Raw genomic sequence first — 18952 nt, forward strand, 5'->3', positions numbered from 1 at the left:
GCTGCACAGCCTCCCTGTGAATCAGAGGTAGGTACGTGCCCATTTTCCAGATGAGCATGGAGGCTTGGAGAGATTCTATAACTTGCAGCTACAAGGTTGTTCAGCTCCAAGGAGCACATGACGTTTCCCAACTCGAGGCCAGTGCCCCCTCCGTGACATCTCAACGCATGGGAGAATGGCTTGGATAGCCCTGGCCAGGGCTGTGCTAGCTCCAGCTGGCCTCTTTTCTAGTCTTGCCACTGTCTCCAGTCCCCAAGGGCCTCTCCCACTCCTTGAGAGGCATGTCTTCTGGGAAGCATTGGATGGAGTCTTTCTTAGCCCCTGACCACTCAGCCCTTGCACGTCACATCCTAGGACCCTGAGGGACAGGCAGGAAGAGGGGCCTCCAGCAGGGAGGAGCTGGAGACAGGCTGGGCTCCCGGTGGGATCGGGAACTGTTTATTCCAGTTGTGTACCCTTGGGCACCCCTGCCCCTCTGGTCTATGAGGGCTGTGCAGTGAATGGCTGGAAAGATCCTCCCAGCTGTGATGTGGCTGTGATTCCAGGGCTGCCGGCCTCACGTGTGCCACAGGAGCATCCTGATTCTGTGGTTAAACAGTGGGAAAACGGCATCTTCAAAACCTTTCCACCTTCTCATTGCTGATTGGAAAAGCAGATTTGCTGGCAGTGGTGACGGCTGAGGGAGGGCCCCAGAAGCTCAGAGATGAGGCCGAAGGTGGCCACTGTGGGGAAATCTGACATGAGTGTGCTGTACGGAGCGACGTCTGCCTGGTCATTGCTTGGTCCTGAGCCCCAGGTCCCTACGAGGGATGTGGGGCTTGGCTGAGAACCTAAGGGAGCTCTTTCCTGGGGCAGAGGTGGGGAGGAGGCTGGGGCTGCTTTTCCAGGCAGTTGAGCAAACAGCCCTGCCCAGACTTGCCTCCAGTAAGTCCCATTGACATGAACCCCCTTGTCTGGCGTCCTTTCCTACGTCAGACTTCTGCCCTGCCCCCTCTGAGAACAGCTCGCTGGCTCCAGGCCTTAGAACACCTGCCGCCTTCCCTCCCCCGACATGGGGGCCATGGTTCCCGCTTATTGGCAAGGGGCTCAGGAGCGGCTGGAAAGGGGAGAAAGCAGTGAAGGATGGAGATCATTTGCACACCCAGACTTGTTCTGCAGAGCTGTTGTCAGGGTGCCCAGAGCGCTGAGCTCCCACCTCACCTCTCCCAGGTGTGAGAGCCGGCGGCGGCCTGCGAAGGCCAGGTGAGGGCTCCACCTCGGTGCTCCGGGCTGGGGGCCGGGATACCCACAGACCGTAAGAAAGTCAGCCCCTACTGTCTGAGGGCCGCACAAGGGATGGAGGGACCCTGTCCTCCAACTAGTGCAGGACCACTTCCTCCCAGCCTGTCTTCTCCCTACCCCCGACCAATGGGGCCAAGGTCGCTGAGCTTACCTTCAGCCCCCCACGGCTGGGTCACCAATCTCCTACCAAAGTCCAGGGTCCCAACTGGGACCGTGAGACTCTCCCCACTTCAGGGACTGGGGGAGCCACAGAGCCCTTTGGTGCATTTCTGTGTATGTCTGTGATGTTTCCTCCTATGACTCCACTCTGACCCTGCCCTGCTCCTTACCCTGGCCCATGAATGCCCGCAGGGTCAGAGGGTGCATCTCCCAGAGCATCCAGGGTCATCCCAGCCCCTAGGAAGGAGCTCCTATGTAGGGGGATGGAGGAAGGAGCCGTGCCAAGCGTGTACACATGACTTTAATAACTGCATCTATCTAGCATCTTCTGTGGTATTTTCCCATCTGTTTGCTAACTCAAGGGCTCTGTTGGGTCCTGTGAGGTGGCAGGGCAAGTGTTACCACCCTTCACCTTGTAAGTGTGGAGTCCCAGGACCTGGGAGGAGCAGGGACTTGCCTGAAGTCAAGAGCAGGCCCAGGGTGCAGGCCGGGCCTCCCTGCGCAGCCACCACTGGCTCCCTCCGCGTGTGGGTCTAGCCTGGGGCCCAGCTGTGCCCTGAGCCCACAGGGAGAGCTGGGGTGCTGAGCACCCTGTGCTGTGCCAGCCTCTGCCTCCTAGGAGCCTGGAGCTGCGGGAGGCCCTGGAACCCGATGGTTCGCAGCCAGAGGGCCTGGTGGGAGGAGGCTGGTTCAGCAGACAGGCTGCCAGCAGGTGTAAAGCGGGAACAAGGAGACTTGGTGAGCGAGCACCAGGGTGGAGGGAGCAGGGTGACGGGAACACGGTGCTGCAAAACGAGCCAGTTGGTGCAGATGCAACTATTGACTAAGTCCTGCTCTGGTCCTGCCTGCAGGTGCGGGACTTGGACAGTGAGAGAAAGCATGGGCCGCGCGTGGAGTGAAGTGAGCAGGCATTGGCAGGGGTGCGTGAGACAGGCCCACACGGTGGGTCAGTCTGCGTGGCTCCCCTTTCCCAGCTCCCCTACCCCCAGAGACCCCAACGCGCCCTCTGCTGGGATCCATCCTTTCAGACTTCTCACTGGCGTCACGGCTCATCAGCTTGGAGTCTCTCTCTCTCTCTCTCTCTGTTTCTCTCGCAGGCAGGCATCTTACCCATCCTGTCCCTGGGCTGTTACATGCCAGCGTCCTCCTCTAATTCTTGCTGCCCACCAGGCCCCCTCCATCTTCCTCCCTTCCGCCCCCTCTCCATCCCCAGCACAGCTTAACTGTGCTGCTCTGCCTGAGATTCTCCCTTCTAGCAACTCCTTGCCTTCTCAGGGTGTCACGCTCATCCCGGATCCTAACCCAGTCCTGGCCTGCAAGGCCCCTGGGGGCCTGCTGCCCTCTCAGCTCACCTGAAGGTCTCAGTCACCAAAGGTGCTCGCTGAGCCCTCCCTGCTCCACCCCCAGCAGGTGGGCAAGCAGTCACCTGGTCACCAGGTCCCTCCCAGATCTCCACATCACAACCCAGATTTTCTCCTAATGGTATTGATTTCCTCGGCCACACTACTGGGATCAAAGGCTGCCTCGGCAACTCGGCAGTTCATTAGGTCCTGGAGGTCCCAGGGGACTGGCTGCAGCTAAATATGTGAGCGGGGGGGGGGGCTCAGGCCAGGGCTGAGGGGCAGGTGTGGCGCGGAGTGCAGGACAGAGCAAGGCATCGGGCTTGGTGTGGATAAAACAGGCAGAAAGGGAGGCCCCAGACAGACCTTGCCGTGGCTGCAGTGGGAGCTAAGGCTTCAGGCCTCTCCTGGGACCAGCAGCGACCCTGTCCCACCTGATGCAGCCCCTCGCTCACGCCCATCCTCCCTGCTATCTTTCTGACTGTCCTTCCAGCAAATACCTAGCAGGCCTTGTTCTGGGCACCCGAGATGAGAGCTTCCCGAGATTATCCCTGCCCTCAAGGAGCTAGAGGAGACAGACTCAGACAGAGCAGGTTGGCTGTGTTCATTTCCGAGTGACCCCTGAGCCAGGGACTCAGACAGACCTGGGGCTGGGGCTGAGCTGGGGCAGCTGCTGGATGAGGGCATTTGGGGAAGTTTCCACAGTGCACCAGAAGAGTCACTTCCCGTGTTCCAAAGCTGTGTCACTGGCGGTCGGAGTCTACAGTCATGCGGACACTCCCCCTCCTCCTCTTCTGGAATCACTCAGTCATCCCATCAGCAGGTGTTTACTGAGCGCCTACTGTGTACCGGCACTGTGCTTGGCCCTGTTGCTCCAGTGGCGAGGATACAGACAGGTCCCCTTCCCTCTCGAGGACTCTGAGTCTGGAAGTGAACTTTTGTTTGTCAGCCTGGAACCACACCGGAGCTCTGGGATAGGGCACGCTGGCCCAGAGAAGAAACTGAAGTTTGAGTTAGGACTGTCAGGGGGCCCAAACTGAACCTCTCCTCCTCCATTGGGCAAAGGTCGACCATGCCCCTCAAATACCCTTCCCCACGGGGAACTCCAGGGAAGGGGTCTCAGGATAGAGGACAAACACTTGTTCGGTTCCTGGGTATGTCTCAGTCCTTTCCGGCTGCTCTATCAAAAACACCATAGGCGGGCTTCCCTGGTGGCGCAGTGGTTGGGAGTCCGCCTGCCGATGCAGGGGACATGGGTTCGTGCCCCGGTCCGGGAAGATCCCACATGCCATGGAGAGGCTGGGCCCGTGAGCCGTGGCCGCTGAGCCTGCGCGTCTGGAGCCTGTGCTCCGCAGCGGGAGAGGCCACAACAGTGAGAGGCCCGCGTACAGCAAAAAACAAACAAAAAAACAAAAAAACACCATAGGCTGGGTGGCTTACAAAACAATTTATTTCTCACAGTTCTGGAAGCTTGGAAGTCTAAGGTAAATATGCTGGCAGATTTGGCGTCTGGTGAGAGCCTGCTTCCTGGTTCACAGACAGCTGTTTTCTTGCCGTGTCCTCACATGGCAGAGAGGGCAAGGGAGCTCTCCGGGGTCTCTTTTATAAAAACATGTATCTCAGTCCCGAGGGCTCCACCCTCAAGTCCTCCCAAAGGCCCCACTTCCTCATACCATCATCTTGGGTGTTGAGTGTCAGGATTTCAAGATGTGAATTGAGGGGCAGGGGAAGGGGGAACATAAACATTCTGTCTACGGCACAGTGCTTCACATTTCATATCTTAAGCCTCATCAAAACCCTAAGAGATGGGCTTCCCTGCTGGCGCAGTGGTTGAGAGTCCGCCTGCCGACGCAGGGGACGCGGGTTCGTGCCCTGGTCCGGGAAGATCCCACATGCCGCGGAGCGGCTGGGCCCGTGAGCCATGGCTGTTGAGCCTGCGTGTCCGGAGCCTGTGCTCCGCGGCGGGAGAGGCCACAGCAGTGAGAGGCCCACGTACCGCAAAAAAAAAAAAACACCTAAGAGATACATATCACAATCTCAATTTACAGACCAGGAAGCTGAGGCTCAAGGGAGCAAATGATCTCATCCAAAGTTTTCATGGGCAGCGCAAAACCAGGGCTGGCTCCACAGCTCATGCTTTTCCTCAGCACCATGTTGTCTCTGAAACACACAAAACCTCCATCCTCCACTCCCGTCTGAGCACTGCAGACACACCAACACCCTGACCTCTGGGAGGATTGCTCCCACTCAAGGCTTTGAAGAAAATTATAGGGAAAGTGCCAGAGTGAACACTCGTTTCCCTTCCTTAACTTCTACATCCCTGCGTCTTCCTAGTCCTGGCAATTCCAGTCTCCCTTGTCTACACTGCTCTTGCCCCAGAAAATCCCAAGAAGGCTTCACGTGGCTCTATTTAAATCCCCTTTCAGCACTCAGAAGCGGCTCTGCTTCCCTGGTGCGCTCTAGGTCTCCATCTGGTTCGGAGGCTATTTTAATTCACCGGATGTAGATTAGCTGTGATCTGGGGCTGAGCTGCTGGAGAGATGCCTTTGTCTACAGAAGGACAATTTAAAAACTAACTCAAAGCATAGAGAACAAATAAATAAATTCCTCTTTCTGTCTCCAGCACTCTCCATCTCATTTTCACAGGTAATTGCTGAAGGATTTTGCTTCCCACAGGCTCTTGCTTGTATGGGGTGTGCAGTGCTGCAGCGTGGACCAAGGACAAGCAGCTTCTGGCCAGAAATGCCAGGTGAGGGAGAAGGCGGCTCTGTTGGGGTCAGGAGAGGGCATGTCCCAGCCCGTGGGCATGGAGCAGGGGGTGTGCCCTTCCACAGCGTGCGCTAATGTAAATGTTCCTGGGGCAGGAATCACTTCCCCCTTCTCTAATCATTGAGAAAGGGGCCTTCAGGTCTGCCCCGGCCAGAGCCCAGAGAATGGCTGATTAATTACATCAACAATGTCCTAATGTTTCGGGAGTTCGTGACCCCTGAAATCTGCTTCTGCATCACCCAGGGTGGTGGGGTGAGCGTGTCCTGGTTTGGGAGACAAAGAGGGGCCCAGAGGCGGGAGGGGAAATCTTGCAGCTCCTGAAAAGCTGTGGATTCAAAGAAGAGGAAGAGAAGAAAAAGAAGTCTGTACCTCTGCCAGTTTCTCGTCTACTCTTCCCAGTGAGCCTTGGAGGAGAGCTGCACCATCGCCCTTCATAGATGAGAAAACTCTGAGGAGGGACGTCCAGCTTCATGCAGCAAGTGCAGAAGCTTTTCAAACACGCGTCTTCTACGAGAAGTTCCGGGTCTCTCCTCTGCACCACTGCTGCCTCTTGAAGAGTTTCAAAGAGCTGGTGAGGGTTTAAATGAGCAGGGAGGGGATCTTTTCCTCTCTCCTCCTCCTTTCCTCTCCTTCCCTCCGCCCCCCGCCCTGATCTCACCTGGGGCAGCTGCCCCCTCCTCTCTGGACTGTACAGGCCCCTTATCATGGTCAACAGCAGTGTTGTCCACAGTAGGTGACCAGCCTTGGTCCAGATCCATGGAGGACAGGTCTGTCCTTTCAGTGACATGGGGCTCAGGACGACATTGAGAGTGACCATCAGAAAGCAAAAACACCTCAGGAGGGCAACTCTGGGCTGAGTGTGGGGCAGTGTAGATGGGGAAGGGGGCTTACAGGTGAACCTTGAACTTGCCCTATCCAGAGTTGCCCTGTGCCAGCTGGGCGCGTGGCCTCCCCTCAGCCCAAGGTGGTGGTTCAAGGCGTTCAAGACCTTGCTTTGATATCCTGGCCTGAGAGGCCCCTATTATCTCCCCTCTTTATGGATGCGAAGGTGAGGCTCAGAGATCATATGCTAGCAAGCTGTAGATCCGGCATTTGAACCAGGCCGGCCGCATTCCAAAACTAGAATTTCTACCAGAAAAAACAATAATAACTCCAAGTAGTGTTTCTGGAGGGCTAACTCTTTCATCCTCTGTGCTAATAGCTATGCAGACAGCATCTCACGTAATCCTTAGAGGGTCCCCATCCTTCAGATAAGGAAACTGAATCTGAGAAAGGTCAATACTTTGCCATGAGTGACACACGTCTTAAGTTGAGGCCCCAAAGCCTGTGCTCTTCACCTCTAGGAAGCTGCCACTCACAAGTGGACCCCAAATAGACAAGATGGACAGCTCACACCTTATGCAGGGCATGTATAGGCACTGTTCAAGTTGAAGGGGGAGAGGAGGGAGTTTGCGGAGGGAAACTATGCCGAGTCCTCCCCTTCCTGCCCTGGGACCACCCGCTGGAGCTGGCACTCAGCACTGTGCAGCGTGCGCCTTTATCATGTATCTGCCCCATGGCTGGAAGGGAGCTCCAAGAGGGTAGGGTGGGGTCATAGCCCTTTTAGCGTCTAGCTGAGGTTTACCAAGTGTTTACAGGCGAGGAAATGGAGCCCAAATGGTTTAGGTGGGCCTGAAACCCAGAACGCTTACGTTGCCAGTGGTGACAGATCAGGTGTCTCACACAAGTTTGGAGGGGTTGCTACTTCGTAGTCCAAGGACTTTCTTTCTGAAGTCCCTCCAATCACCACACAACCATCCTTCTTTGCTTGCTCCCCATAAGTCAGTTCTGCTCCTGCCCCTGTGTTGATAAGAGCTGGGGAGAGAGGAGAAAGCAAGCTCATACCACCAAGAAGCCCAAGTTGTGACTTTTGTCTCATGATACCCATTTTGCAGGTGTCAAAACTGAGGTTCAGAGAAGGACAATGCTGCAGACTTAGTCCCCCTGAAAGGACAAGCCTCCTATACAGTGAGTGAAAAGACAGTTCCATCCTTCAAGACTTAGACCCTCCCTGGGTTCTTTCCTGTAGGAGTGAGTGGTGTGGGTCTGCAGTTTGACCGGAGGCTGTTAGGTGTCAGGATCACGCTTAAGGAAAGGAGGAGCTGCCTGGGAGAGAAGACTGGAGCTGGTGTGGTCTGTACACTGCTGATGACGCAGGAGATGAATTTAGATGGTAAAATTTTTATTGTTGCCTTCGATTTGTGGCAGGGGCTATGGCTTTCCATATATAGTAATGATGTAAGATTTAGTTTCTAAAAACATTTAAGTAAATAAAGAGAGTCAATTTAAAGGCAAGTACGAAACAATGTGGTTTGACTTTTGAGAAACTGACAAGGGGTCCTGAAAAGGTACTCCTGGCCCTGAATTTCCTCCCAGACAAGCTTGTGGCAATTCATGGACTTGGGACCAGGAATTGCCCATTTTGGGAAACCTCTGTTCAAGCCTCAGGCGGCCGGAGCTAGAAGACATTTGAAGGACCGCCTGCCTGATCCAACATTTCCTATCAGAGATGAGGAAATGGAAGCCAGGGCTGAGGTTGTAGAAGGTGTGTCAGCACACACTTTCTCAGAAGGAGCCTTGATCTGATTCGCTTTCCGTCTGAGACCCCTGGGGTGCAGGGCTGAGCCAATGGCCCAGGTTCACACCCCCAAGAGCAAGGTGGAGAAGCACAGGGTGAGGTTTTGAGCACAGTGGGCTTCAAAATGACCAAAGCAGCTTTGAAAACATACAGATGCCTGGGCCCCATTCCCAGAGATTCTGATTTGGTGCTTTAATTTGGGGGCAGCATTCAGGGAAACTGTTCTTTAAAAATCTCCCCAGCTGCCCACCCTAAACTGGACACCGAGGACCCGACATGACATTCTTAGGGAGGACAATCCTTGAGTTACCCTTTCTTCTGCATTTTCTAGGCTCCCCCAATACCTAATGCAGAGCGGGGTAGGAGAAAGGAGAGAGACGGGGAAAAAGAGAGAGAGAGAAAGGAAGGGAGGGGAAAAGAGAGAGAGCGTAAGTGAGCAAGTAATCATGGGCTTTGGACCTAGAGAGGTCCGGCTAACAGTACTGGCTGCACCACTAATATTTACAAGATGTGTTACCCAGGGCATATTTCTCAACTTTGAGACTCAGTGACTTCATAGGTAAAATGACGATAATATTCATCAGTGCCTCAATAAACTGCAGTGAGTTTTCCATGAGATGCATCATTTAAAGGGCTTAGCACAGTGCTGGGCACATGTCGTGAGCCCTCGATGAATGCTAATTCTTAGCCTCATCATCTTTATCATTACAGCCAGAGGCCAGGATGATCTTGTTGTTTAGAGGAGCCAGGGACTCAGGTGGAACATTCTTCAGGGCAGAGAAGAGTTCATTAAATTGCTCAGAATTAAGATGGGCAGGAGCTAAGGAAGAGCGGGACTTAATTCCCTGGCATACCCAGGGGAAGGGGCTTTTGGAAGAGATTTGCATTGGCTTTACTTGATTGCAATTACGCTGTCCTTCGCTGTGCTGAAAATAAGATGAAACCCTAACAAAATTCCAGGTTTAATTGAAATTTCCTGGGATCTGTTATCACATCGCCGTGATTGTTCTGTGCCACTAATGAGCTGCACTAGCCGATTATCCAAGTGCCTCTCCAGGCACTAGTCCATTATTGCATTATTAAAGGTTAGACACGATGGTCATAGCCGGCAGTGTGCGCATCAAACAGCAGAGGCAAATCAGAAAGCCTAACAGATGGACAGCGTTGGGTGGAGTGGGGCCAGTGGGCTGGGTGTGCTGGCCAACAACTTGGTACCCAGAGTAGGACGGGGAAGGGTTATGGGTGCTAGTGTGGTGAGGAACCAAACTGAGGGATAGGGGCCATGCTGGAGGGGGTGGTGGGCTGGGCATGGTGACCACTCAGAGGTCAGTATCTAGGAGCTGACGAGGGGAACCGTTGCCTATAAGTTGGTCAGTGGCTCCTAATTCTCCACTTACCTGGAGTAATAGCCAATGACTCACGATAAACATAAAGAAACAAAAACCATTTCCAGATGAACAAAGTCTTGGGGGACTGGGAAATGGGAAAAGACCAGTGTAAAGGGCAGGGGTGGGGAGAAGGCTGAAAGGGTCATTCTACCTTCACAAGCCTGGGTGTTCATTTCAAGGAGCTAATGAGCACCTTTCTCCCCAGAGCAAGGCTTACCTTGCAGTGAGAGGGTTGGTGGACCCTGGAGGGGGCAGTCATTTGTCCTGGACCCTGCAGGGAGACCTGTCTAGAGACTGGGGCTAGGCGGGATGACCTCAACAGAGCCCTCCCAGCCCAGTTTTTAACCAGTCACCTCCTGGTACCCCGGAAGTTAGAAGGGAACCTGCAGGCTGGTGCTATGAGAGAAAGTTTGAAGGGTTTTCTAGGAACTGCCAGATGCTAATAGTCTTCCCCAGAGATGGTAAAGAGCTGGGCTCCAGAGGTCTCCGTGAGCCCCAGGCCCCACCCTGCACGCCCCTCATGCGTGGGCGGTGGCCCATTTAAATCTGGAGAGCCCACAAGGCCCACAGCTGGTTTTCCTGGCCTCTGACACTGTGCACACCTCCCCCGCCCCCAACTCCCTGCCTTTCAGGAGGCGTCTTTCCCGAAAACACCAGACAGGATGAGGTCACACTAGGCACTCGGTTGTTGCCAAATTTCATTCTTCAAAGATCAGTGTTGCGCGAACATGAAATGCGAGCCAGGAACGGGGGAGAGGAGGGGGATAGACTGACGACGCGGAGGGAGAGAAACCCACGCGCAGGAGAGAAGGAATTGACATTTGAACATGGTTGTGTAATCGGAAAATTGATCCCAAGGCCGCCCCCTCCCCCAGTAACAGGCATGGGGGCCGCTGTTTCCCCGAAGCTCGTGGTGGGGCCCCCTGTTCTGTTACCCTCGCTGCCTTCATCTCGCTGTCTCCATGGCAAAGAGGCGAATGGCTGGGGGCTCCAGCAGCCATGGTTTCCCTGGCAACCCTCAGGCCCACCCTAGGTTGCACAGACTCGTTTGTCCCCGTCACTGCTGTGCTGTCGAGTTATTTCCGAGCAGCAGGGGCCCTCTGCCCACGTAGCCACCCATCGTCCCACCAGCACGCACGCGGTGCCTTCCGCGTGCTCCTGCCCCCGCGGGAGGGCTCCTGGCCGCCTGTCCACCCACCACACACATTCTGAACCTGTCCAGCTTGTAGGGGGCTGGGCTGACCGGCCAATCACAGAGACAGGCGCTTGGGGTGTGCGTGTGGAAGGCAGGGACCCCTGGGGTAGGCAGAGCCTGAACACCTCCTTCTCAATCCTCAGGGAGGACTAAACAGTAGAGGCAAGACCTCTAACTAGGAGGATGCCCTGCCCCTTCACTTCTCCCTCGAGGACCGTGCGCCAGTCAGTCACAAGGATGATGTTGAACACAATCAGAATAATCCCACCTTGCAGACCTTTCGTCCTCCTTGAGGAAGCAAAACAGTTACTATTATCATCTTCAATTTACAGAAGTGGAGGCTGAGCCCCAGAGAGAAGGTGGGCCTGTGGCTTCCCCAGCACCTACTGGACAGGTGACGGAAGAGGGGTCATCGGCCCGGGGCGCAGCCTCTGGCAGTGAATGTGCCGACCCCATAAACACACTGGAGCCCAGCACTGGCTCCAGAGCAGTGACTGTGCAGCCCAGTTGGGGGTTCCCAGAGACCAAACCTCCGGCCCCCTCCCCCGCACCAGAGGAGGACCCCCCGGGACCCCCCCACACCTTTCCTTAGAAAGGAGCATCTGTCTTGTTCTTAACCTTCTCCCAGGAACGAAATTTCACTCGACACCTGCTTTCCACATCGCCCGGTCTTTGTCAGGAAATTTAGATTTTCCAGAGTCTGTTCTTTGCCAGGTAAAGCAATTTACATATACATTGTCTCAGGTGAGCCTCACCACTGGACCTGCAGGGCTGGGAGGGCAGGACTAGACCCATTTCACCAGGAAATGGAGGCTTGGGCGCTTGGGCTGAGTCAGTTCCCCACAGGGACCAGCTCCCGAGGGTCAGAGCCAGGATGTGAACCCTTGATTTTAAGTCCTGCCTCCTGTCTCCCCGACAACTGGCCACAGTCCCAACAGCGGTGCAGCCGCTCTCCTGTAAGGGTGAAGTAAACAGCTCTGCAGCCCCTGGAAAACTCTGCAGCCGCCCTCTTAGGCCAGGGACCAGCCAGAAGTTCGATGGAGGAGGCCTGGCGTCGCTCCACTCGTGCCCCGCCAGCCCACTCACAGGGCCACCCCTTAGTCAGCTGCTCAGCTCACAATAAAAGATATGGAAGATTCCTCAGTCCTTGTCATCTGCCTGTCCCCACCCCTTCTGCTCTGGTCTGAAAATGTTGAGTTGATTATATTCTGTGCTCAATCACCAGAAATAATCAATCTGTAATTACGAGCATCCTCCAGCCCTTTCCGAGCCCCCACCACTGCCACCGCAACCACCACTGCCACCCCTTCACCTCCCCCTCCCACCTGCCTTTTCAGCATGGAATCGTTTCAATGAGATTTCTCTGTTACAAAAGACCAGTTTGTAATAATTATATCTTGTGCGGCAATTGTGGTTTAAAAATGATTTAAAGCAGGGAAGTCTCCAATTTATTAGGCATCAAATTCTCTGTGGTGAACTTTTTAACTGGAAGCAGCCGCTCAGACACGGAGGGGCCCATCTCTGCTACCCTGGGCTGAGCAATAGTCCTGAAATATGAATGGCTTCAGGATGGAAATGTAGCTGAGGAGATGTAACTTGGATTAAGATAAATGAATCTCGCAACAACAGCTGGGCTGTCCTGGGTGTCCCAGCCCCTCCTGGGTGGCAGAGGGAACGGGGAGCGGGCAGAGGAGAGTGAGAGGGGCTACCACCCAAAAAAGAGGAGGGATGAGGAACGCGAGCTTCTGGACTCACTGCCTGAAGCATTCCCATGCCGGACGTCTCCAAGGAGAGTCATCATGGTGTGTTTTTTTTTTACTCAGTTTTTTTTTTTTTTTTTTTGCGGTACGTGGGCCTCTCACCGTTGTGGCCTCTCCCGTTGCGGAGCACAGGCTCCGGACGCGCAGGCTCGGCGGCCACGGCTCACGGGCCCAGCCGCTCCGTGGCATGTGGGATCTTCCCGGACCGGGGCACGAACCCGTGTCCCCTGCAGCGGCAGGCGGACTCTCAACCACTGCGCCACCAGGGAAGCCGCACGGTGTGTTTTTTAAATTCTATAAAGAGCTTTGGTGGCAGCCAGAGCTGGGGAGTGTGTGGGCTTCTGACTTTAGAATGAACCTGGGTTCAAACCTGAGGCTTGCTACGTTCTGCCTGTGTTGCTAGTGCTTTGCATTTATTAACTTACAAGGGCCTCACAATCCTGCGTGTCACCTATTGTAGGTATCATCATCCCCATGGGGAAATGAAGGGGTCTGGACAGGTCAAGTGCTGCCCCAGGGCTGCACTTTAGGTGGTGGAGCTGGGTCATAGCCCCCAGACCCCTTTCCAGCCCCCAGCCCCGGCATCCTTTCCTTGGTATACATCCGTAAGTAGAAGTTCCCTGGAGGAAGCAGGACTGCCATGGTGATCGAAAATAGCAGTGTATTATTTCAAAATATAGCTAGAAAGGTTCAGGTCTGATATCAGGAAAACCACCTTGGTGCAAAAGGTATTGGAAGAAAGGAGATGGCTGAGGAAGGCTAAACAGACCCTTCGCCTTTCAGAATGTGGAAGTTTCCGTGTGTCGTGGGCACGGCCTCTTTGGGCCTGGGCTGGTGTCCAGGTTATATACCTGCCAGAGCCATCCTGGTATGGTGTTGCGTGTGCGCTCTGTCTTCCGTTGGAGCATGAGTTCCCCAGTGCAGGGGTCCTATCTCACTGCCCGCCTCCAAGGTAGTAGGTGTGCGAAAACCTGAACTGCACACTTCCTGAGGGCAGGTCCCGTGCCTGTTTGGTTCATTCCTGGAGGCTAACCTGGCACATAGTAGGTGCTAAATAATCATTTATTAAAAGAGTGAATGGGGCTTCCCTGGTGGCGCAGTGGTTGAGAGTCCGCCTGCCGATGCAGGGGACGCGGGTTTGTGCCCCGGTCCGGGAAGATCCCACACGCCGTGGAGCGGCTGGGCCTGTGAGCCATGGCCGCTGAGCCTGCACGTCCGGAGGCTGTGCTCTGCAACGGGAGAGGCCACAGTGATGAGAGGTCCGTGTACCGCCAAAAAAAAAAAAAAAAAAAAAAAGAGTGAATGAATGAACAGACACTTTTTGTTGCATTAGATGGAACGGTCTCTCCCCTTCTGACCCCGCTCTCTGGAGGGCGCAGTAGTGTCCATCCTTTCTGACAGAGGGGCAGTGACCCCATGATGAAGGTCTACAAGGAAGAGAGTTCACCCTCCCTGGCCTAGTGGGACTCCATCGTGGACTCTGGGACTCTGGCTCCTACACCAGGAATGTGAAGACTTACAAAGCTCCTTATCCATCGAGTTCTGTCTCAGGGATGCATCGTGGGACTGGGTTGGGGGTCAGTGGCCCGGTGGGAATGGGGAGAAGGAAGGAGCAGAAGGCAGAGGTGAGGGCGCCCCCTTCTGTCCATCTCTGAGTACACCCGGCTCGGGTCTGTGCGGCGTCTCATCCTTGCGCTCACTACCCTCATTCTCTGACCAGCTGCCGGGTGTAAGGGATCTGGGCTTCCTTTTGCTCTCGGGCCCTTGTCTGGCCCTGGGAGGATGGAGAGAGCACTTGCTGGTCCACCCTAGTTGCGTGAAAAGGACGCTTGCCACCAGGCTGAAGCCTGCAAGATTTCCCTCCAGGTGGCACACGCAGAGGGGCAGTGGTACCTTGCTTCTCTCACTGCTCTCTCCCGGGAACGGGTTTCAAACTGTTCTGGGGACCATTATGGAGACAATCAGGGATCTCCTGAAGGGCAGGGCAGCACCAGAGAGCTGTACGGAGGCTGGAGTCCTCAAGCAGGAGACTTGAAGATGAAATGCAGTGTTGCGCCGTCAAACTTTTGAATTTGAATTCATAGGAGTCCTTGTCCCCAGAAGGTGATGGCCTCCTTATAGGCACGCCGTGGCCCCCGACATCCCACATCAGGCTTCTCCATCCACATCTTGGCGCTCTGTCACTGAATATCTCACCATCTGGTGACCTCAGGAAGGGTTTTGCCAGCACAACTTTGCTCTTCGGGGGCCCTCCTCCAGAGGGGCGGAATGATGTACTGAAAGCCTTGGCATCTTTATCAGCAAGACACCAACTCTGAGGTGCAGCTTCGCCCCAAGCTATCTCTCAACTAGTCACAAGGTCCTGGGACTCAGTCTTATCCTCTGTAACATGGGGCGATGACTATAATTCTTGCTCTATTGGCGTTCCTGGCCTGGGAGAGCCTGGTGAACAGGGGCCAAGGCCATTCCACTTTGCTTCCCCAGTGGGTCCCTGCACAGTGCCTGGCCCAGGGTGAGTGCCGACTGGAGGAAGGATCATCGGGAGAGGTGCAGAAGCTGACCCCTGGGGGAGTTTGTCAGGGCTCCAGTACCCTACAGACACGAGGAATCCGTTCCTGCCCTGGCCTGCGGTTCTCTTGGAGTCCTTCTTCTATTCTGGGCGTCCCCGAGTCGAACAGATCTGCCTTTCCCACGTGCCTGCTCCCTCCCCTTCCCCGGGCACCTGCTTTCTGTCCTCCATCAAGCTGGTGATGTTCCATGTCTCCATAATGGAGTTTTAGCCCTGTCTGGCCCCATCCCATGAGTTACACCACACTCTCCCCCTAGGCCCATGGCTGGGGGGATGGCAGCACCCTGCCTGCCGTGCCCCTGCACCCACCCCATCAGCTCCCTCCTGGACACAGAGTGGGCCTCCAGGGCAGGTCCCCTCCTAGCCAGCCCCTCCCCCTGCCTCTGTCTGAATTGACAACTGACCCCACAATGCCCTAGCTTACAATCCTTCAGAGGCATGGCATTATCTTTTCTCTGATGACAGTAAATATTTATTTGGTACCTACTGTGCACTGGGCACTCTGGGTACAGTCCTGACTCCCGGGCCTACATACCAGGTCCTTGGGGATCGGGCCCTGCCCTGTGCACCTGCCCCCTCCCCCCAGGCTCCAGGCACGAGAACTGCTTGCAGGTCCCCGAGGGTGCCACACGCTCTCACACCCCCGTGCCTGTGCATTCGCTCTCCACCCCTTTCCTGTGACACTCTGCTTCTCCCCCTTGCTCCACCAGCCCTCTTGGCTTCATTAACTCACCTTCTACGATGAGTTCTGCTGTCACCTCCCGCAAGAACTCTTCCCCGCATCTCCAGGCTAGGGTCCCATGCCGCCCAACGGTACCACTTACCACCCTGTGTTCTAAGCATGTGGCCCGGCCGTCCCCCTGCCCCTCTGTGAGCACACTAGGCATGGCCACATCTCATGCCTCGTCATCTCTCTAATGTCCTGCACACAGTAGGGTCTCAGAATAGGTGTTTTGAATATCAGCTATATTCTTTAGCTTTTATAAGCTGAAAGCTTTATAAGCTTTTGCTTCTGTTTTTAAGTTTCTTTTTAACTTGTATGTTCTGCAGCAGGGACAGGCCTAGTGAATAATAATGACAGCCACAGTTTCTTAAGTGCTTACTGTTTGTCAAGCATCTGCTAAACTCTTAACATCCATTATCTCATTAAATCCTCATTACTAGAGGTAGATACTATCAAGCATTATTATCTCCATTTAACAGATAGAGAAACTGAGTCTCAGAGAAGTTAACTGCTAATGCCTACACTTGAACCCTTGTGTCTAATTCCAATGCTTGGACACCGATCACTGGGAAACCCTGTCACCACCCACCCCTGGGATTAACCTGCCTGACCTAACCCCTGGGGAGGAGGCTCGGGTGCCCCAGTCCCCTAGTCGAGGCTTGGCCTTTGTGGTGCTCTGTGGTTGCTGTCCCTCTGTGCCAGATATCTCCTGCACCGAACAGCAGAGGGAAGGCGTGTCACCCCAGTCCAAGGCTGGGAGCAGCCCTGGAGCGAGGTAAGTTGGGGCGGGGGGCGGGGAAGGGTGGACCAGCCAAGGCCCGCTTCCCACTGCCTATCTGCTGAAGGACAGCGAGCCGGAGAGTTTGGGTGGGTGCGGAGCTTTGAGGGCCCATAGGAGACTGTTAATTTTGGCTCTGAGTCCGTGGTGGAGCTAAACAACTGGAAGAATCCCTTGAGGGGGTGCGTGAGGCCAAGGCAGCTGCAGCTCCGACAGCCCAGCCACGTGCCAGCGCCGAGATCAAGTCACTTACTGGAGCACCCTGGCAGGAGTGGCTTCTAACCTGTACTAGAGGGCCACACAGCCAATCACTGCCCTGCGGGGGGCCGGAGGCAATAAATGGGGAGGAAAAACACTTCAGAGTCTGCCCGGGCCCTGGAACTCACACATTCTTCCCAGCTAGAAACTCATTTGTGGAAGTAAGTTCCAGAACTAACAAGGCAGGCTTTCTTCTGCCTCACTTCCAGGAAGGAGAATCGGCCCAGGCACAGGATGGACCAGTAGATGGCTGTCCAGACCGCCCTAGCATGTCCTTCAAGGCAGCCCAGTTGGGCCTGTGGCTTCTGACATCCTGAGAAATTGCCATGGAGTGTAGGATTTGATCCCAAGAAACAGGAACCAGAGTTTCTCAGAAACCTCTCCTGGAGGGAGAGTTTACCCCAGAGGTTATTATACTATTCACAACATCCTGTACTGGGGCTTGCGTTTGAACACTTGAAAATCAGCGTGGTGTAGAACAGGTAACTGGGATCTTGATAAAATGCAGACTCTGATTCAGAGGTCTGCCATGGTGCCTGAGATTCTGCATTTCTTACAAGGTCCCAGGTGGCGCTGTTGCTGCAGGTCCAGGACAGTGTGGCCCCACGATTTACTGGCTGTGAGACCTGGAGCACCTTACTTAACCTCTCCAAGGCTCGTCCCCTCATCTGTAAAATGGGGATAAGAACAGCTACCCAGAGAGCCACCGAAGGGATTAATGAGATCAGGGGCGTCATGCGCTCAGTAAGCGGGGGAAGAAGCATAGGAAAGCATCTGGTAGGGAGCAGGTGTTCAATGCGTTATGTCTTCTCTTTCTTCATTCAAAGTAATTTTGCACTTTTTCATCTGAGCCCACAAAGCAAGAGCAGCAGATACTGATCGTCCCATTTCACAGATGAGGAATGGCTAACACAGCAAGTTAGTGGCCGAGGTGGACCATAACCTGGGATTCCTGCCCCCAATTCAGTGTTCTTTCCACCATCGCACATTTCTTCGCAGTCCGGTTAGAGATGTATGTGTCCACCAGATGAGGAGCACGTTGATACTGATGGTGAAAATCCTAACAATACGGCAGAAATCTGTGCGGGGCTCTTGCTGGGCAGGCAGCCATGCTGGCCTTCTGGAGTCCTGGGAGAGAGCTTGGAACTTGGAAGACGATGTTCCCATTACATGGCTCCCCTTTGGGTCTGCCAGCACATTGATCTCAACAAGCATTTCAAGAAAGAACAAATGCTTGGACCATCTTCCCCCATGGGCAAGATAGCAGCGAGTGGATCAGAGATAAAAGGGAGCCGTCCTGCCGTCTCCTTGGTGACGCAGGGATCATCTCCTCTGGGTGACCCTGGTTAGCAGAGGCATCTGTGTAGGCAGGGCTCGGAGCAGAGAGTAGGAGGGCAGGCCAGGCCCCTCATTTGGCTGCCACAGCTCTGCAGAGGGGTGGGAGAACAGTTCAGCACATTCTTCCCTTCCCCCCCGGCCCACTCCTCCACGTATCGCCCCCGCCTTTCCCTGCCCTGCTCCCCTGTGCTGGACGAGACCCAGGAAAAGCTGGCCGGGACTCCTGTAGTCCCCTTTACATCATTTCCTTCACCTTCCCAGAGCAGTCCCGTTGCGAGGTTGTTAGTCTCAAGAGTCAGGAAAGCCAGGGGAGGCCCAGAAGCCGGCAGAGGGCACATTTGGTTCCTAGTCCGTGGATATGGTCTCTTGAACTGCAGGATGTGTGGGGGTCGAGCCCTATTTGAGGTAAGTCTTCTGATCCCCATTTGGGTTACTTGTCCAAAGGGAATTCCAGATGGCATTCCTGGACTTAACATTTCCATTCCAGCCATTTGTGAGCGTCGCCAGAGGCCCTCCACATGTAGCCCTTTGTCATTTTGCTGAGGCAGGAGTGAATCCCGTGTACAGCGAGGCTGCTGAGTGGCAGTGAGCTCCCCGGTCAGTGGAGAGCCAGGCTCAGCCCCTGCTCTGCCTCCCATTCTGGGGTGGCCTTTCTGGGTGAATTTTCACAGCTTCCCTGAGAGGTTGATGCCGTCCTTACTTTACAGACGAGGACATAGAAGCACTGCATGGCACCGTGCAACTGGAAATTTGGAGATGCAAGAGGATCTAGTGTT

At 54.8% G+C, this 18952-nt stretch overlaps 1 long non-coding RNA gene across 3 annotated transcripts; it reads left to right on the forward strand.

Annotated features, from left to right (window-relative positions):
• The first annotated feature begins 1034 nt into the window (after positions 1–1034).
• On the forward strand, positions 1035–8385 carry LOC113607055 (uncharacterized). Of its 3 annotated transcripts, XR_003427796.1 has the most exons (4): positions 1035–1242; positions 5457–5529; positions 5949–6120; positions 7484–8385. It is a non-coding gene; the product is annotated as an uncharacterized LOC113607055 (long non-coding RNA). The 3 variants fall into 3 exon arrangements; XR_003427795.1 differs by having other exon boundaries at positions 5457–6120; XR_003427794.1 differs by lacking the exon at positions 1035–1242 and having other exon boundaries at positions 4766–5529.
• Positions 8386–18952: the final 10567 nt, after the last annotated feature.

Source organism: Aethalodelphis obliquidens, unplaced genomic scaffold, assembly GCF_003676395.1.
Source record: "Aethalodelphis obliquidens isolate GAN/ISIS:26980383/991018 unplaced genomic scaffold, ASM367639v1 scaffold46, whole genome shotgun sequence".
NCBI classification, from domain to species: domain Eukaryota; kingdom Metazoa; phylum Chordata; class Mammalia; order Artiodactyla; family Delphinidae; genus Aethalodelphis; species Aethalodelphis obliquidens.